Raw genomic sequence first — 18,513 nt, 5'->3', positions numbered from 1 at the left:
AAGAACCTCAACGATGACTTCTGAAATTCACCAACGTAAAAATAACAATACCCTCTAAAACTTAAGGCATATAATAAAGAATTCCTTCAAATTTAACACAGAATTAAAATAGGCAGTAAGTTAGAATTTGAAATAATGTTTCCTCTAAAACTGACCTTTGGGAGGTCTTTTGATTTTTGAATGACTCATTTACTTTTTGTTAACTTTTTATTTTTATACAATTTTGAAATAGATGAATTGCAAACCTACCACAGAGAGTTTGAGTTTATCTTTGCACATTAGCACCTTATAAAGGTTTCTCTCTCTTTTGGCTTGCATAGTTTACAACAAGAAATCTGCCATAATTCATATTTTTATTCCTCTGTGCAATGTCTTTAAGAGTTTCTCATTAAGAGTTTTTTTCCAGCAATTTCTTAGGTTTTTATTTCATTATTTATTTGTGCTCTGATAAATTTATTTTGTGGCTTAGGAGTTAACATATTTGGAAAATTCTTGGCCATGATTTCGTCAGTCCTATTTCTTTACGAATTATAATTAGGCATGTCAGCTATTGATAGTCTTGGATGCACTGTGTTTTTGTTTTTTGTTTTTTCTGTTCCTCTTTGAACTTTTAGATAATTTCTATTGACTTTGTTTCATTTGAGACATTTTCATTTCATTATCTGTAAGTTTCATCTCTGCTGAAATATGTGATCTTTTATATTTTTCATTAGAGTCTTTAGAATATTAAACATATTTAAGTTCCATGTCAGGTTTAATAGGCCTAACAAATGTGTCATATCTGAGTCTTGTTCTGCTAACTGCTTTGTCTTTTGGGAGTGTGTCTCTTTCCTTTTGTGTGTCAGATTTTCTGCTGAAAGCCAAATATATTGAATAGAATGCCACTATTTTGGTATCCAGTTTTTAAGCCTGGGAATAGTAACATGTCTCCTTCTGCCATAATTTTAATATGAGGATTTGCATTATCTAGTGAGGAATTAAGCTGGGTTTGAGGACGGTTAATATGGTCGTGCTCAGTGCACTAGTTTTGTAATTCTTCAAGCAATATGTTGTGTCTTGATAAGGGCTAGTGTTGCAAAGGGATTTTGTCTGTTTTCTGGTCCCTTTGTTTCACCCTTGGTGTTAGGTATTTCCTCTGCACTACACCTCAGAGAGGATTTCTTCTCATTCTTGTATCCCTCCTCCTTAGCTCTCTCAATAATATTTTGTTGCTATTATGCAAATTTGTTAGTCTGAGGAGGTGGAACATTAAGAAGACCTTTTCTGTTGTTACTTATTTGGCAAAACCAATACAATATTGTAAAGTTTAAAAATAAAATAAAATTAAAAAAAAAAGAAAAAAAAAAATAAAGTTAATCTTTGGAAGGTACCATATTCCTTGTCTCAAAAGTGTGGTTTCCTCAATGTTCCTGCCCCTCTCCCTGCCGTACTGCTAGGTCTAGCACATTGTCTGGCCTTTATCTTATGAAGAGTTATTGTCTCTTTCCTTCCACATGTGCTAATACATTTTTAACTAGGAAGAGTGACAGTGTTTTTTGTCATCCCCACTTTGGTGGCTTGGATGATAAAGAATCCACCTGCAATGTAGGAGACCCAGGTTTGATCCCTGAGTTGGAAAGATCCCCTGGAGAAGGGAATGGCTACCCAATCCAGTATTCTTGTCCGGAGAATCCCACCGACTGAGGAGCCTGGTGGACTGTAGTCCATAGGGTTACAAACAATTGAACATGACTGAATCACTAGCACTATAGATAAAGACTTAGTTCACAAGTAAGAGAGGGAAGTATACCTGTGGAGTTTTAGGACAATCTCACTGTGGCTGCTTTCCCACTCCCATAAATCTATATAACACACTTAAACTTTCTCCAGTGTAATAGAAGCAACCCTCCAATCTCTGCAGCATCCTGGGTTTTATAAACTCTTGCAGGACACCATTGACCTCCACCAGTTCATCAATTGTGATTTCTGAATTCCTTTCACTGACATCTATTTGCATCTATCCCAGGGATCTCAGGTAAGGCTATGTTTGGTTCTCTCCTATTTAGACATACATTTCTCTTTAGGTTTTTCCCTAGTTGGTTGCCCTCCTTTCTGCTTCTGATTCAAGAAACCTCTTGTATTGTTTGCCCAGTTCTTGTCATTCATAAAAGGTGGAAAAACACAATTCACTACATCAGAGGACAGGGATAAGTAAAAGCATAAATAATCAAGGCAGATCTCTAGGCCTAAAGTATTTTACCAACTATTGAGGAATTTTAGCATACTTATAAAATACATATAAAGTTGAATATTTTATTAAACAATATTTTAAATAAAATTTCTTCAAGCAATAGAATTCTAGAAATATTTTATAAATTAAAATTTTAACAAGACTCATGAAATATAAAAGAAATATTCCTGGTCCAACAGAGAGGTGTGTCTGCTTTTTAATTGTACTTAAATTATTGATGAGTTATTATCAAAAAAGATACAAAATATTTGTTTTACCTTTAGACACTACACATGGAAATCTATAATGGATTTGTGTTTCCTTGTTTTCTCTTCAAATTTTTCAAGGAAAATATAATGAAAATGAAATCTCAGGAATTTGACCCTACAATAGTTATACAGCGCTACATGATTATTATAAATGGTAGTTGTATATAAATGCAAATGTCATTGTTTGTGTCAAAGCCTACAAGATTACACATCCTCTAAAGCACACTGGTTAATCTGAAATAGATTTTTTTTTTAATATAAATAGGGTTTTCATTTCTCATGATTATCCATAAAATGAAACTTTAATTGAATTGACTGACTATATGCCAAATGGTGTTTCATTAAAGGGAAAATTTAAAAAAAAGACAAACTACAATTGGACACAAAAGTTAGAATATGAAATACTGAAAGACAATATCACCTTTCTTAATTTTATAGTATTAAATAACTTGAGAACATATTTTTTTTGGCTCCCATTTGAATTTTTATATTTTTGGATTTGGATTTACAAACTCAAAACCCCATTAGACCAATTATCTTCGACCCAAACCACAGAGATAGTGCATTTCTATTCCTTACTCTCCTGCTATAGATTCTGTGAGAATAATGAATTAAGTTACTACATAATGTACCATAAAAATTAGTAAATTAAAATATAAGTGATAGGGAAAACAACTGCCTATAACTGTGGCTGACACAATTTAAAAAAAAGAATAAGAGTGTTATTTTAAATAATTTAATTAGATGATGGAAGGAAATGAAGAAGTTAGTGTCTAGTAGTTCTTATGTTTAGGGTGACAGTATGAAAAATAAATCTGAAAATTATCAATGACAAGTACTATAATACAGAAACTGAAATTTTACTTTTTACTGGCTGTTTCAAGATAGAAATATATAATAGAAAATTGCCACATATATTCAGATATGTATAAGTCCTATAATAATAAAAACAGAAGTAAATGTGGTCTTCTTGTGTTTTGAAAAAAAAAGTGTTAGTCACTCAGACCTGTCTGACTCTGAGACCCCATGGACTGTATGCCCACCAGCCTCCTCTGTCCATGGGATTCTCCAGAATACTGGAGTGGATAGCCATTCCCTTCTCCAGGGGATCTTTCTGACCCAGGAATCAAACCCTGCAGGCAAATTCTTCACCGTTTAGCAACTAAGGAAGCCTAATTTAACATAAACAGAAGTAAATGAGGTCTTCATGTGTTTTACTGCAATCAAAATCAGTAATATTCACGTGCCAGTCACTTTGACAGTATCGTCATAATTCTGTATTACCAGTCCCTATCCTGCCACTGAGGGATGGAGATTTAATGAGAGAAAGATATATGAATAAGCAAATTGAATAAATTATATAGGTGAGAGAGTACTTCTATGTGAATCATACAATAGGATATTTCAGAAATGAATGAAACATGAATCTGTTAAAGGAATATTGTTGTTGTTGTTCAGTCGCTCAGCTGTATCTGACTCTTTGCAACCCCATAGATTGCAGCACACCAGGCCTCCCTGTCCCTCACCATCTCCCGAAATTTGCCCAAGAAATGAAAGTTACTCCCAGGAAACTGCACATTAGTTCAAAAATTCTCGCTTAACATTTAGGTTTACAACAGCATGCAGTCACTAAAGAAGGCAGGCATTTAGCCAGAGTTTTCCAAACATTACCAGTGAATCAAAAAATGAATCAGAGTGGCATAGAGCAATTTGTCAAGGCCCCATCTTGACCCTACTCTAAGTGAGAAAGTTTCAGCTTTGGGCCCTCTGTAAAGATTTGTATATGTGGGTGTTTGCGTCCTAATCATATATACCACCATGCTTTCCATTTTGTGTGGGTTCCTGTGGGTAAATGAGTAAAAAGCGTTAAAGTTTATGTGTGCTCCCTCGCTATTGCATGTATCTGTTGTTTTTGTTTTGTTTTGTTTTTTGCATCAATCTCTCAAATTTAACTTCTTGAACAGCTTGCATCTAACAGGGAAGGAAATTTGTATTAAATCAGAGGTCAAGTTTTATCCAAAAGCTGACTTGTCCTGAATCTTGAAGTGTGAAATAGCTATTTATCCTCTGAGAGGAGGAGTTAGTAAATTTTTCTGGTCACAGTATGAAGTTTGTTAAAAATCAGAGATATCTATAACTTGCTATTTGCAATAACATGGATGGACTTGGAGGTTATTATGCTAAGTAAATTAAGTCAGATAAACACAAATGCTGTATATCATATGTGAAATTGAAAAAATACTACAAATTATTGAATATAACAAAAAGAAATAGACTCACAGATATAGAGACTATCTTATTTTTAAAATGTATCCCTCTTAGGTCACTTGAGTCTGAAATGCACAATCAAGTCATTTTATTATTCACCAAAGATATCTCTGATTCTCCCAGGTTGATGATATGTGATACTTTGTGCTTTATTATTCTGTATAAAAATTTTAAAGACAACTAGCTTAAGTGTAGTGATTTGTTGACACAGAATAGATATGTAACATGTGTACACCCGTGGCAGATTCATGTTGATGTATGGCAAAACCAATACAATATTGTAAAGTAATTAGCCTCTAATTAAAATAAATAAATTTAAATTTAAAAAAATAAAAAAAGAGAGAAAAAAGAGAATAGATATGTTGTGAAGGGAAGGAAAAGTGTTTACTAGGAAACAAAAATAAACAACTTAACTCATCATCTAATATTTCTCCCAACATAGAAATTTCTTCTGTATGTCAAGAAGACAGTGTCCTTTTCAGGCCCAATTTCTTCCCTCAATGGTAAACCCTCTAGTCTGTGCATCCTCTCATCCTTTTTTATACAGTACATACTTATCAAGACTTCATCCAAGTGACCCCATACCTGCTTACCTATAACTTCCAACTACTGATCCTGTTCTTTGGAGACACACAAAATAAGTGTAACCTCCTCTGTAAAGCATTAAGGCACAGGGAAAATATATTTTATTTTGATGAATATTTTTGACCAAGTTCCAAATTACTTTCCTATCCATAAGAATTTGTTGTGTGCATAGTTCTACAAGTTATCATCCAGTGCTTTCCGAAGTAGTTATCTCTTTCTTTGTCTAAGGAGTTTTGGCATCTTTACCATTTACTATCCAACTTGTGTTTGTAATCACTAGTCTAATTTAGTTAACGGTTTAATTTTTTGGTATGCCTGTGAGATAAAAACACTACACAGACATTCATGTACACACATAGACCTATAGGTACACACATGGATGTACATATGTCTGTCTACCTGTCTATCGTACACACACACACAAATCAGAATATCTTTGCTAGAGTTTAACTTCTTGTAATGTCTCACTGTTTCAATCATCCTACAAGTGAACACTTCTCAAGCTACTCACAACTTTAGTCATCTTCTGCGAGAAAAGTTTGAATGGAAGATCTATTGTAAGGATGGACAAAGGAGCTGATAAGAAGGGAAAATTACCATAAATAAGGAATTTGTCAGGCCTCATTAGCTCTGTGTAATGAATAGATTTGTTCGTATATCTGCCTTGTCAAAATCCTTTTAGAATAAGGATAAAAATACTATTTTTTGATACTGCTGACTTTAATATAGATTTTCATCCTAATGAGCCAAAACCTGCTCACTATAATTTCTAACCACTGATTCTTTTCTTTGGAGATACACAACTTAGTAAATCTCTCTCTCCACCCCACCATTTGTCATAAAACTCTGTGATACAGTTAAACTCCATGATACAAAATATATATATATTGTTTATTTTGGAGAATATGTGGTTATATGAAGTAAGGACTCATAGATAATTCAATTCTTAAACTTCCTACTTGGGTAATACTTGATGAGTGAGACATGAAGTATGAAACAGTTTGGTGAAAGAAATCATGATTTCTGTTGAATATACTTTGATACCTGAATTCTGACCTCTGGTAGACATCAGATTGGAGATAGCAAGTAATCATTTGGCTATTCATGTTTTGAGCTTAGAGAAAAGGTTTTGGCTGAGAATATGAATTTGGAAGTCATCTACATAAAGACTGTATTTAAATCTTTGTAAAACGATGACATTCTTTAAAGAGTGGGCAAGAATAATTCCCAGGGCCAGTCCCTCAGAAACCCAAATTTCAGTCAGAACCAGTAAGGAAACTCAAAACATTTTAGTGAAACAAAAATCACTAGTAATGCCAAAAATATAAAATTCATCATTCCTGATCCAAACTCATCCAGCTACTCTTCATTCACAGTCTACCTTAATATTAGCTCTTTGATCTAGACAAAGTATATATTAAGTAGAATCTAGTCAGTCCTCCTGGGCCACGCTGACTGGCTTTTCAGTAAACATTTCTTTGAACTTGTAAAGAACATAAGGCTGTAACTGTGAGATAACCAGCCCAACAATCTCTGAACTAACTAGGAATCTTGAGAAGTAGGAAAGGGGTCTCAGTGGTATGTTACCTGCTCTGTTACTCCATGTGGCTTGTGAAAATCAGGTAACACATACTCCACTGAAATAAAATATGAAAAGCAGCTCATCTTCTATTAGAATATTTCATAATTTTCTGGCTCTTTCACAAGTACTGATTTCATGCTCGAAACTCATAGGTGATAGTTTACCATGAAACTAATTTAAGTCATTTAAATTAACCTGAAAGAGACTATGAACACTGGGTTGAAAAATTTGTCCTTGAGATATCAATATATGTTAGTGTTATCTGGAAACTTACATATTTATTATCCTCTGAAATTCTCCTTCTAATCTACTCCCCTTCTACAGCTATCCAATTTCTTGGATTTCCATAGTTTTATTTGCACAAGATCAAATTGTTTGAATAAATGTAGGCATTGAATTAATCAAAAAACAATGTTGTAAGTAATAATAAAATAGTGGCGTAGAGCTAAAATCCAAGCAACATAATACAACACTGTTAATAATGTATGATATAAGTAAAGTAGAAACTACAAACTCTACTTTGTTTAGAATACAACCTGGGATAGGCTTCAGTGCTATATAAATCAAGCTTGTCAAAAGTCAGAATATTGATTGTAAAATTGTTTTTCTAAACAAAACTTTGACATTGTAAAATTTGAACTATTTTATTTTAATAGCTGAAGTGGTTTATGATAAAATCTACCTTGTGAAAATGTGTTCTTCAACAAGCAGTAACCCATCAATATACCATTACAGACTACAAACAAAAGCTGAATGTCCTTATTTTGAGAGAAAATGTACTCAAACTGTTCAGTGTTTTTGTTACATTTGAATGCTTTTAAAATTCCACTTCCACATTAGGAGTACATAGTTTTGGTTCTAGCCAAGAGACAATATAATTATTAGCGAGTGCAGATTGATTTACCTCTGATTTTAGCTATTTATGTGGGAGAATAAAATGTTCAAACTCAGACAGCTTTATGTTCTCTTTACTAAGCAAGGGAAGGAGCAGGTAGAGGGAGAAAATGAATATGAAAACCTGCCATAAAGCAAGTTTAGGATGAGGAAAAAGATATGTTAATTATTATTGTAACTTGTGTATCCCAGCAACACCAACACTGGGTTTAAAATTAAGTAAAGCTATCATCTTATCCCATAGTTTTGCTGGCTTATTTTTCTACTTTTAAATTTCACGATCTCTAGCTTTCATTATCTCCTCCCCTATTATTCCCTGGAGAAAATACTTTTCAAAATAAAGAACTAAATCTATTCAGATAAGCAAAAAAACAGTGCTTTAAAAGTATTAAAGGAAATGTTTTTAGGCAAAAGTAAGAAAATAATTCCAAATAGAAGTACATTAAAACAAGAAAGAATAAAGAGCACCAGAGGAAGTAAATATCCAGGTAAACTGAAATTAATATTATTTTAAAGAATAACAAAATATGTTGTAATGTGTAAATATATGTGAAATTAGATGACAAGTGAGGAAAAAGGTGAGACAGTGGCAAAGATTTAAAGTGCAGCACAATTCAAAATGTGAGGTTGTAACAGAGGTCATAATTTAACACCCATGTTATGGATGCATAGTGTAATCTCTGATTTCAAACAGACTTAATAACAAGCTACTAATGGACAAATAGTGTAATAAAAATGCTTGATTAATCCCAAACTGGGAACAGAAGAAATTAATTATATATACATTTATTCATATAAAAATAATGCATACCTTAATAAGAATTCATCCAGCAATATAAGATGTAAAAATAAAGATCTAAACTCATCATGCTAAAACTGGATTCTTTGCTCATGATATATTTGGATAAAGAGGCTAGTGAATTCCAGTTCATTAAAAAACGCTTGCCCCTTGGAAGAAAATCTATGGCCAACCTAGACAGCATGTTAAAAAGCAGAGACATTACTTTGCCAACAAAGGTCCATCTAGTGAAAGCTACGGTTTTTCCAGTAGTCATGTATGGATATGAGAGTTGGACTATAAAGAAAGCTGAGTGCTGAAGAACTGATGCTTTTGATCTGTGGTGTTGGAAAAGACTCTTGAGAGTCCCTTGGACTGCAGGGAGATCCAAACAGTCAATCCTAAAGGAAATCAGTCCTGAATATTCATTTTAAGGACTGATGCTGAAGCTGAAATTCCAATACTTTGGCCACCTGATGCAAAGAAATGACTCATTGGAAAAGACCCTGATGCTGGGAAAGATTGAAGGCAGGAGGAGAAGGGGACGACAGAGGATGAGATGGTTGGATGGCATCACCGACTCAATGGACATGGATTTGAGTAAGCTCTGGAAGTTGGTGATGGAAGGGAAGCCTGGCGTGCTGCAGTCCATGAGGTCCCAAAGAGTCAGACACAACTGAGCAACTGAACTGAACTGAACTGTACCCAAGTAAAAACAGAAAAAGATGGTCTGTGTTTCCTTGTTTCTAAAGTTCCTTTACATGCTTCTAAAAATTGGTTAATGAAATTAAGCTGAGAGTCTTTTCAAATTAAATTCATTTTGCATTTTTACTATAATTTTGTCAGTAATTTATTATATTTGATCTGAAGTATATCATAACTAGCATATAAATATATAAAACCATACATCTCTAATGTACATAGTCATGCGTCAGAGAGAGAGAAAAAAAGGAAATTTTGAGTAGAAATTAAATTATGAAAATTTTATGAGCAGATAGAATGCCACATTTTCAATACAATGGATTTTCTAAACAATAGATTTTCTGAACTACCAAAACATATGAAATGATTAATTAAAACCAATTTTAACATGTACAGGTGAAGGTACACCTCTGGATTTTTAAATTGTTTTTCAAATATTAAAAAATAAACCAAAATAAAAATCAACTCAAGAACAATAACTTGCCATCCTTTTTATTTTTTACAATGGAATAACTCATTTTCAAAATCCTCTTACTATCTCTGGAATGAAAGTGTAGTTTCAAGAAAAAAAAAAAAAAACACAGAAAAAAATAACTTGGAGAGTATAGAGCTACTAAAGATGACCAAGAGTGTATTTTAGAAAGTAGTTATATATATATATATATATATACATTTTTCTAGATACTCTTTTGTATACTTAGTGGGGCATGCCAGCTATCAATGCAGTTTTTGATTGTTTTCATGACATAATTAAAAGAATCAGAGAAGAATTGCAATCATAAATCATTAATATAAGATGGGAATCATACATTTATAGAAATAACTGGCTGTTATTGACATTCACATTTCCTGACTTATAGAAATATCTATTGTTTAACCATGGGTGTGCCACCCATAAATACCTCTTAGAGATCAATAACAATGAGTTAAAATACCTAGTTTAAATGGACAAAGAAAAAACTATGGAGACAATAAAAAGATCAGTGGTTGCCAGGAATAGGGAAGAGATGAACTGGTAGAGCACAGAGGACTTCTAGAGCAGCAAAAATACTCTATACAGTATTATAATAATGGATATGTGTAATCATACACTTGTCCAAATCCATAGAATGTACAGCACTATGAGTGAACCGTATTTAAACTATGGACCCTGATTATGATGCATCAATTTAAGTTCCTCAGTGGTTAAAAAAAAAATGTGCCATTCTGGAGAGTGGCATTAACTGAAAAGTTGAATGTGTATGAGTGAGGGGTGTACGGGAAATCTATCTCCCTTTGAGCTTTGCTGTAAAACCTAAAGCTTCTCTAAAATAGAGCCATAAAAATGGATGAAGAGCATGAATGCTTCACAGAAGTGCAAATTTAAATTTGATCAAATTAATACATATGCGCATGCAAAACTGAAATAAGATATCCCTTCTAGCTTCTTAAACTAGGATATAATTTGTAAAAGCTGATAATATTCAACTTTTGAAAATAAATGAGAAAATTTCGTACATTAATAATGGAGGTACAGTTTAACTTTGTTCTTCCTTTGACATTTTCTGAATTCTGTTTTTACATGAATTCTGTTTCAGTATAAAATGTAGAATTGTGCTATAATTTCTAATGTGATCTTTTTTCTCTTTAAATGGGAATAAACTCATTTTACATTTAATTTACATTTACTTTATGATATGTGTTTATTCAGGTCCACCCCCATATTATTCTATGATATATTTCTGTTCTCATAATGTTTTTTATTTTCTTGTTTACATGTATATATTTTCTAATACTTAGCAAGACTTTTGAGTCCTGTAGTTACCTTTATAATTGTTACTTATATAAGCTTATTTTCTAGCTTTCTGTTTCTTTAAGGATCAAAACTATTAATTCTCTTTGAGAAAAAAAAAAAGGGAAAAGGAGAAAAAAGTGAGTTCCTCTTTCTCTCCTTTACATTCTTTTATTTCTGTAAAATAAGTATATACAATTATATTTCCTGTGCTTACCTTTATGCTGTTTATTATAGTTTTATACACAGAGAAATGCTAGCTTTATAGATAGGATAATCAGTCAGTCTTGTCTGCCTCTCTTCTTGTGTACCGTTTTCCCCTTCTATACCGTCTTTCTACATTATACAGTATGTAATTCTGATTTTTACACCTTTAAAAGATTACATATTAACATCCTATTTAATGGGGAGAGAACTGGAAGCATTTCCACTAAGATCAGGAACACGGTAGGGAAGTTCCTCCCCATTACTCTTTTTCAGCATTATACTGGAAGCCCTAGTTAATGCAACAAGGATACACATTGAGAAGGAAAATATAAGGATATACATTGAGGAAGAAAATATAAAAGTGGCTTTGTTCACAGATGCCATAATTGTATACACAGAAAACATTTAAGTATTGAAACACACACCTGAAACTAATAAGCAATTATACTGAGGTTGCTGGATATAGTTTCTTATACAAATCAAGTGCCCTCCCATATACTATCAATAAAAAAGTAAAATTAAAACACAAAACCATTTACATTTATACCTCCAAATTAAATACTTAGGTATAAATGAGGAAACTTACAAAACCCCTATTAAACAAAGACAGACTAAATAAATGGATAGATATTCCATGCTTATGGATAGGAAGACTTGATATTGTCACAATGTGAGAATTTCCCATCTTTATAAATTCAGTGCAATCACAATCAAAATCTCAATATGTTCATTTGTGTAAATTATCAAACTGATTCAAAAGTTTAGAGAGAGGCAAAAAAGCCAGAACAGTCAACACAACATTGAAGGAGAACAGTTAGTAGACTGACAATGACTTGCACTATAAAAAATGATAAAACTTTTGTCATATGATGTGTAATTGAAACATGTATTTATTAAAAAGCAAAATATTTCCCAGCTTATAATATTATAGTGTTCTACTTCACATTGGAATATGAGTGCCCTCTCGAAGGACTTTTATATAAATAACATTATTATTATTATAGCATATGATCAATGAACATTTTATTTGAAAATTGAGCCCATATAGTTTTTTCTTTTTTTTTATTTTATTAATTTTTTAAATTTTATTTTATTTTTAAACTTTACATAATTGTATTAGTTTTGCCAAACATCAAAATGAATCCACCACAGGTATACATGTGTTCCCCATTCTGAACCCTCCTCCCTCCTCCCTCCCTATACCATCCCTCTGGGTCGTCCCAGTGCACCAGCCCCAAGCATCCAGCATCGTGCATCGAACCTGGACTGGCATCTCGTTTCATACATGATATTTTACATGTTTCAATGCCATTCTCCCAAATCTTCCCACCCTCTCCCTCTCCCACAGAGTCCATAAGACTGTTCTATACATCACTGTCTCTTTTGCTGTCTCGTACACAGGGTTATTGTTACCCTCTTTCTAAATTCCGTATATATGCGTTAGTATACTGTATTGGTGTTTTTCCTTCTGGCTTACTTCACTCTGTATAATAGGCTCCAGTTTCATCCACCTCATTAAAACTGATTCAAATGTTTTCTTTTTAATGGCTGAGTAAGACTCCATTGTGTATATGTACCATAGCTTTCTTATCCATTCATCTGCTGATGGACATCTAGGTTGCTTCCATGTCCTGGCTATTATAAACAGTGCTGCGATGAACATTGGGGTACACGTGTCTCTTTCCCTTCTGGTTTTCTCAGTGTGTATGCCCAGCAGTGGGATTGCTGGATCATAAGGCAGTTCTATTTCCAGTTTTTTAAGGAATCTCCACACTGTTCTCCATAGTGGCTGTACTAGTTTGCATTCCCACCAACAGTGTAAGAGGGTTCCCTTTGCTCCACACCCTCTCCAGCATTTATTATTTGTAGACTTTTGGATCGCAGCCATTCTGACTGGTGTGAAATGGTACCTCATAGTGGTTTTGATTTGCATTTCTCTGATAATGAGTGATGTTGAGCATCTTTTCATGTGTTTGTTAGCCCTCTGTATGTCTTCTTTGGAGAAATGTCTATTTAGTTCTTTGGCCCATTTTTGGGCAAGACATACCAAGCAAATTCTCCAGCAACAAAGGAACACAGCCCTGAGCTTCAAGATACAAGCTGCCCAAAGTCACCCCAAAACCATAGACATCTCATAACTCATTACTGGACATTTCATTGCACTCCAGAGAGAAGAAATACAGCTCCACCCACCAGAACACCGACACAAGCTTCCCTAACCAGGAAACCTTGACAAGCCACCTGTACAAACCCACACACAGAGAGGAAAAGCCACAATAAAGAGAACTCCACAAACTGCCAGAATACAGAAAGGATACCCCAAACTCAGCAATTTAAACAAGATGAAGAGACAGAGGAATACCCAGCAGATAAAGGAACAGGATAAATGCCCACCAAACCAAACAAAAGAGGAAGAGATAGGGAATCTACCTGATAAAAAATGGGCCAAAGAACTAAATAGTTTTTTCTAAATGACATAAACAGTTATGTTCTCATGAATGCAAGTATGTGTGTGTTTCTTCAATTTGTTGTTTGCAGTAGTTAATATGCAATTTCAGAGTTATTTCTCTTAGCTATTGCATGGGGTTTAAAAGATCCAAGTTAAAGCATTTCTTTAGTTAGCAACACCTATTTTTCTATCAACTTGAAAACAATAATATACAGTTGAATGGGAAGGTTGACTAAGGGACTTGAGTATCCATGGATATTGATATTTGCAATGGGTTCTGGTACCAATCCTCCCCTGAATGCTAAGGAATGACTATTTTTAAATCAGATTTCCTTAGTAAATAAAGCACAACAACCACTTTTCAGCAGAATTATTTGAAGCTCCTAATATGTCACCATTAAAAATAATATGATATGACTCTAATGTATGAAAGGGGATAAATAGTAAAATTTGCCTTGGATTACCCAGAAACATGAGAATTTTTTACATTATCAAATATATTAACAGATTAAAAGATCATTTCAGTATACTCTGGATAATGTTTTATTAAAACCATTGATGATAAATACTCTTAACATACTAATAAGGAAAATGTCCTTGTCTCTATGAAGCATAATCTAAAATATATAATAGCAGTATCTCATTTTCTATAAATTTTTTACCAAGGCAGCTCAGGGCTCCAAGAGGAAGTATGTCTGCAAACAAGATGAAAACTACATCACCTTTTTATAACCTAGCCTCAAAAGACAGCATTTATTTCACATTCTCTTGGTAACAAAGCTATTCCAGATACAGGAAAACATAATAAAGATCAACCTCTTGAGAGGAGAACGATGAAGGTCACATTGTAGAAAAGCATGTGGCATGGTAGGATTTTTCACCATCAGAAAAAAAAAAAAAATTCTGTCACACTATGCTATTTGGAGACAGATCACATCATTTTTGTTGTAAAATGTCCTCATTCTTTACCCTAAGATCACCAGTCTCAGTTTATTACAACAGTTCAAAAACTGTGTGTCCAAACACATGCACCCCAGTGTCCACTGCAGCACTATTTACCATCCCCAAGATTTGGAAGCAACCTACATGTCCATTGACAGAAGATGGATAAAAATGTGGTACATTTATACAATGGAATTTTACTCAGCCACAAGAAGGAATGACATTGGGCCATTTTTAGAGACATGGATGGACCTGGAAACTGTTCTACCGAGTAAAGTAAATCAGAAAAAAACAAATTTTATCGTATATTAGCACATATATGTAGAATCTAAAAAAATGGTTGGAGAAGGCAATGGCACCCCACTCCAGCACTCTTGCCTGGAAAATCCCATGGGCAGAGGAGCCTGGTAGGCTGCAGTCCATGGGGTCGCTAAGAGTCGGACACGACTGAGCGACTTCACTTTCACTTTTCACTTTCCTGCATTGGAGAAGGAAATGGCAACCCACTCCAGTGTTCTTGCCTGGAGAATCCTGGGGACGGGGGAGCCTGGTGGGCTGCCGTCTATGGGGTCGCACAGAGTCGGACACGACTGAAGCGACTTAGCAGCAGCAGCAGCAGCAGAAAAATGGTAGAGATGAATATGTTTGCAAGACAGAATAGAGACACAGACATAAGGTACAAACATATGGACTTTTCATTCTCTGTGTGCAAAAAAAAGGGGGGTGGGATTAATTGGGATTGACATATGTACACTACTATATATAAAATTGATAACTTTGAGAAACTACTGTATATCACAGGGAACTCTACTTAATGCTCTGTGGTGATCTAAATGGGAAAGAAATCTAAAAAATGGGAGACATATATGTGTGTGTATATATGTGTGTGTGTGTGTGTGTGTATATATATATATATATGGCTGACTCACTTTGATATATAGCAGAAACTAACACTTTACTGTAAAGCAACTATACTCCAATTAAAAACAAACCAAAAACTATGTCCCCAAAGTTCACATACTTGTGATCTGTCTCAGGTCTTCATATGGAAGAGACTCCTCAAGTATTGTTCCACTGGTAAACTAAAAAGGCAACGAATGTATCGCCTTACAATCAACGTGAAACTGTGTGAAAGGCATAGAATAACAACCATAGACATTTATTATTCTGCTTGGGCTACCATCACAGCATACCACAGACTGGGGGGTTTAAACAAAAAAGAATTTTTACTTTCTCAGAGTTCTGTAAGCTGAAGTCAAAGACCAAGGTGCCAGTAAGATTGGTTCCTGGTGAGACCTCTTTTCTTGGTTCTTTTTTGTGTCCTCACATGGCCTTTTTCTCTGTGAGTACACATCTATGGTCTTACAAGGGTCCCAACCTTGTGACTTCATTTAACCTTACCTCTTTAAAGCCGTATCTCCAAATACAGTCAGATTGGGGGTTGAGGCTTAAACATGAATTTTGAGGAGATGCTATTCATTTATAACACCTTTCTTTTAAATAATGTGGCCAACTAGAAGCAGATAGTATTCACTGGACAATAGCAATTCTAAAATCCAGCCAAGACCACATTCCCACTTCCTTGATTGGGGTTCATTTATGTTTTTTGAATTCTCCATGATTCCTAATTCTGTGCTCTGGTCTCTTGCTTCTACTCTTTATAAGCCCTTGCTTATAAACTTGCTGTGAATCAATTTATAAACTACTCTGTTAAAAAAAAAGAAAAAAAAAAAACATAAAAACACACTGATGGCTTTAGCCATAATGTCCATCTAAAAAATAAAACATATTCCTCAAATTCAGGTTTACCTACAACTACATGACTTGGGCTGACCAGAAAACAGATGAATGGATAGGAGGTATTAGATCTATAAAATGACAGAATCTGATTAGATTATGTTGAACAAATGTGAATTATGAAAAAAAGACACAGAAGCTCCAGTTAATTAATTGTAGATGCTAAATCCCTAAGTAGAACACATTAAACCAAAAGTCATGTGGGTGTAAATTTAGTGGTGGGAAAAAATCTCAAGCAATAAATTTAAAATTTTATAATCTTTTGCAGAAAGGAGAATGGATAAATAACAGAAGGCAAAGAAAAGAAATGAATGAATCCAGCAGACGCTTTAATTTTCTAACTCCTATTAGTACAGGCTATATTACAGTATCTAGATTCAATGACAATGCTCATGTAGGCCAAATTACCCATCCCTTTGTTCTTCAATCTGAGTAAATTTTATCTCCTATCTAATCTCTGGATAATCTCTAATGAGAAAGAATCCCTAATAGGATGGTAGCTTCAGAGTATTATCCAAATTCTTTCAACATAGTTGGTTATAAATATTAAAGCTAGGTTAAGAACTATAAATTATATGAGTGGACTATTAATAACTTGCTAAACCTTTAGTGAACTTAAAAGAGTCTTATACCCCAAAAAATTGTTCAGTTCAGTCTATCATGTCCAACTTTTTGCTACCCCATGTACTGCAGCACGCCAGGCTTCCTGTCCATCACCAACTTCCAGAGCTTACTCAAATCCATGTCCATTGAGTTTGTGATGCCATCCAACCATCTCATCTGTCATCCCCTTCTCCTCCCACCTTCAATCTTTCCCAGCATCAGGGTCTTTTCCAATGAGTCATTTCTTTGCATCAGGTGGCCAAAGTATTGGAGTTTCAGCTTAAGCATCAGTCCTTCCAATGAATATTCAGGACTGATTTCCTTTAGGATGGACTGGTTGGATCTCCTTGTAGTCCAAGGGACTCTCAAGATTCTTCTCCAACATCACAGTTCAAAAGCATCAATTTTTCAGTGCTCAATTTTCTTTATAGTCCAGCTCTCACATCCATATATGACTACTGGAAAAACAATAGCTTTGACTAGATGGACCATTACTGGCAAAGTAATATCTCTGCTTCTTAATATGCTGTCTAGGTTGGTCATAGCTTTTCTTTCAAGGACCAAGCATCTTTTAATTTCAGGGCTGCAGTCACCATCTGCAGTGATTTTGGAGCCCAAGAAACAGGACACTGTCTCTCACTGTTTGTATTGTTTCCCTATCTATTTGCCATGAAGTTATGGGACCAAATGTCATGATCTTAGTTTTCTGAATTTTGAGTCTTAAGCCAGCGTATTCACTCTCTTCTTTCACTTTCAACAAGAGGCTCTTTAGTTCTTCACTTTCTGCCAAAAGGGTGGTGTCATCTGCATATCTGAGGTTATTGATATTTCTCCCAGCAATCTTGATTCCAGCTTGTGCTTCATCCAGCTCGGCATTTCACTTGATATACTCTGCATATAAGTTAAATAAGCAGGGTGACAAGATATAACCTTGACGTACACCTTTCCCTATTTGGAACCAGTTTGTTGTTCTATATCCAGTTCTCACTGTTGCTTCTTGACCTGCATACAGATTTCTCAGGAGGCAGGTAAGGTGGTATTCCCATCTTTTGAAAAATTTTCCACAGTTTGTTGTGATCCACACAGTCAAAGGCTTTGGCGTAGTCAATAAAGCAGTAGATATTTTTCTGGAACTCTCTTGATTTTTTAATGAGCCAATGGATGTTGGCAATTTGATCTCTGCTTCCTCTGCCTTTTCTAAGTCCAGCTAGAACATCTGGAAGTTCATGGTTCACGTACTGTTGAAGCCTGGCTTGAAGAATTTTGAGCATTACTTGCTAGCGTATGATATGAGTGAAATTTTGTGGTAGTTTGAACATTCTTTGGTATTGCCTTTCTTTGGGATTGGAATGAAAACTGATCTTTTCCCATCCTGTGGCCACTGCTGAGTTTTCCAAAGTTGCTGGCATATTGAGTGTAGCACTTCCACAGCATCATCTTTTAGGATTTGAAATAGC

This window comes from Bos mutus, chromosome 9, assembly GCF_027580195.1.
Source record: "Bos mutus isolate GX-2022 chromosome 9, NWIPB_WYAK_1.1, whole genome shotgun sequence".
In the NCBI taxonomy this organism is placed as follows: domain Eukaryota; kingdom Metazoa; phylum Chordata; class Mammalia; order Artiodactyla; family Bovidae; genus Bos; species Bos mutus.
Note: the sequence above shows the minus strand (reverse complement) of the source record.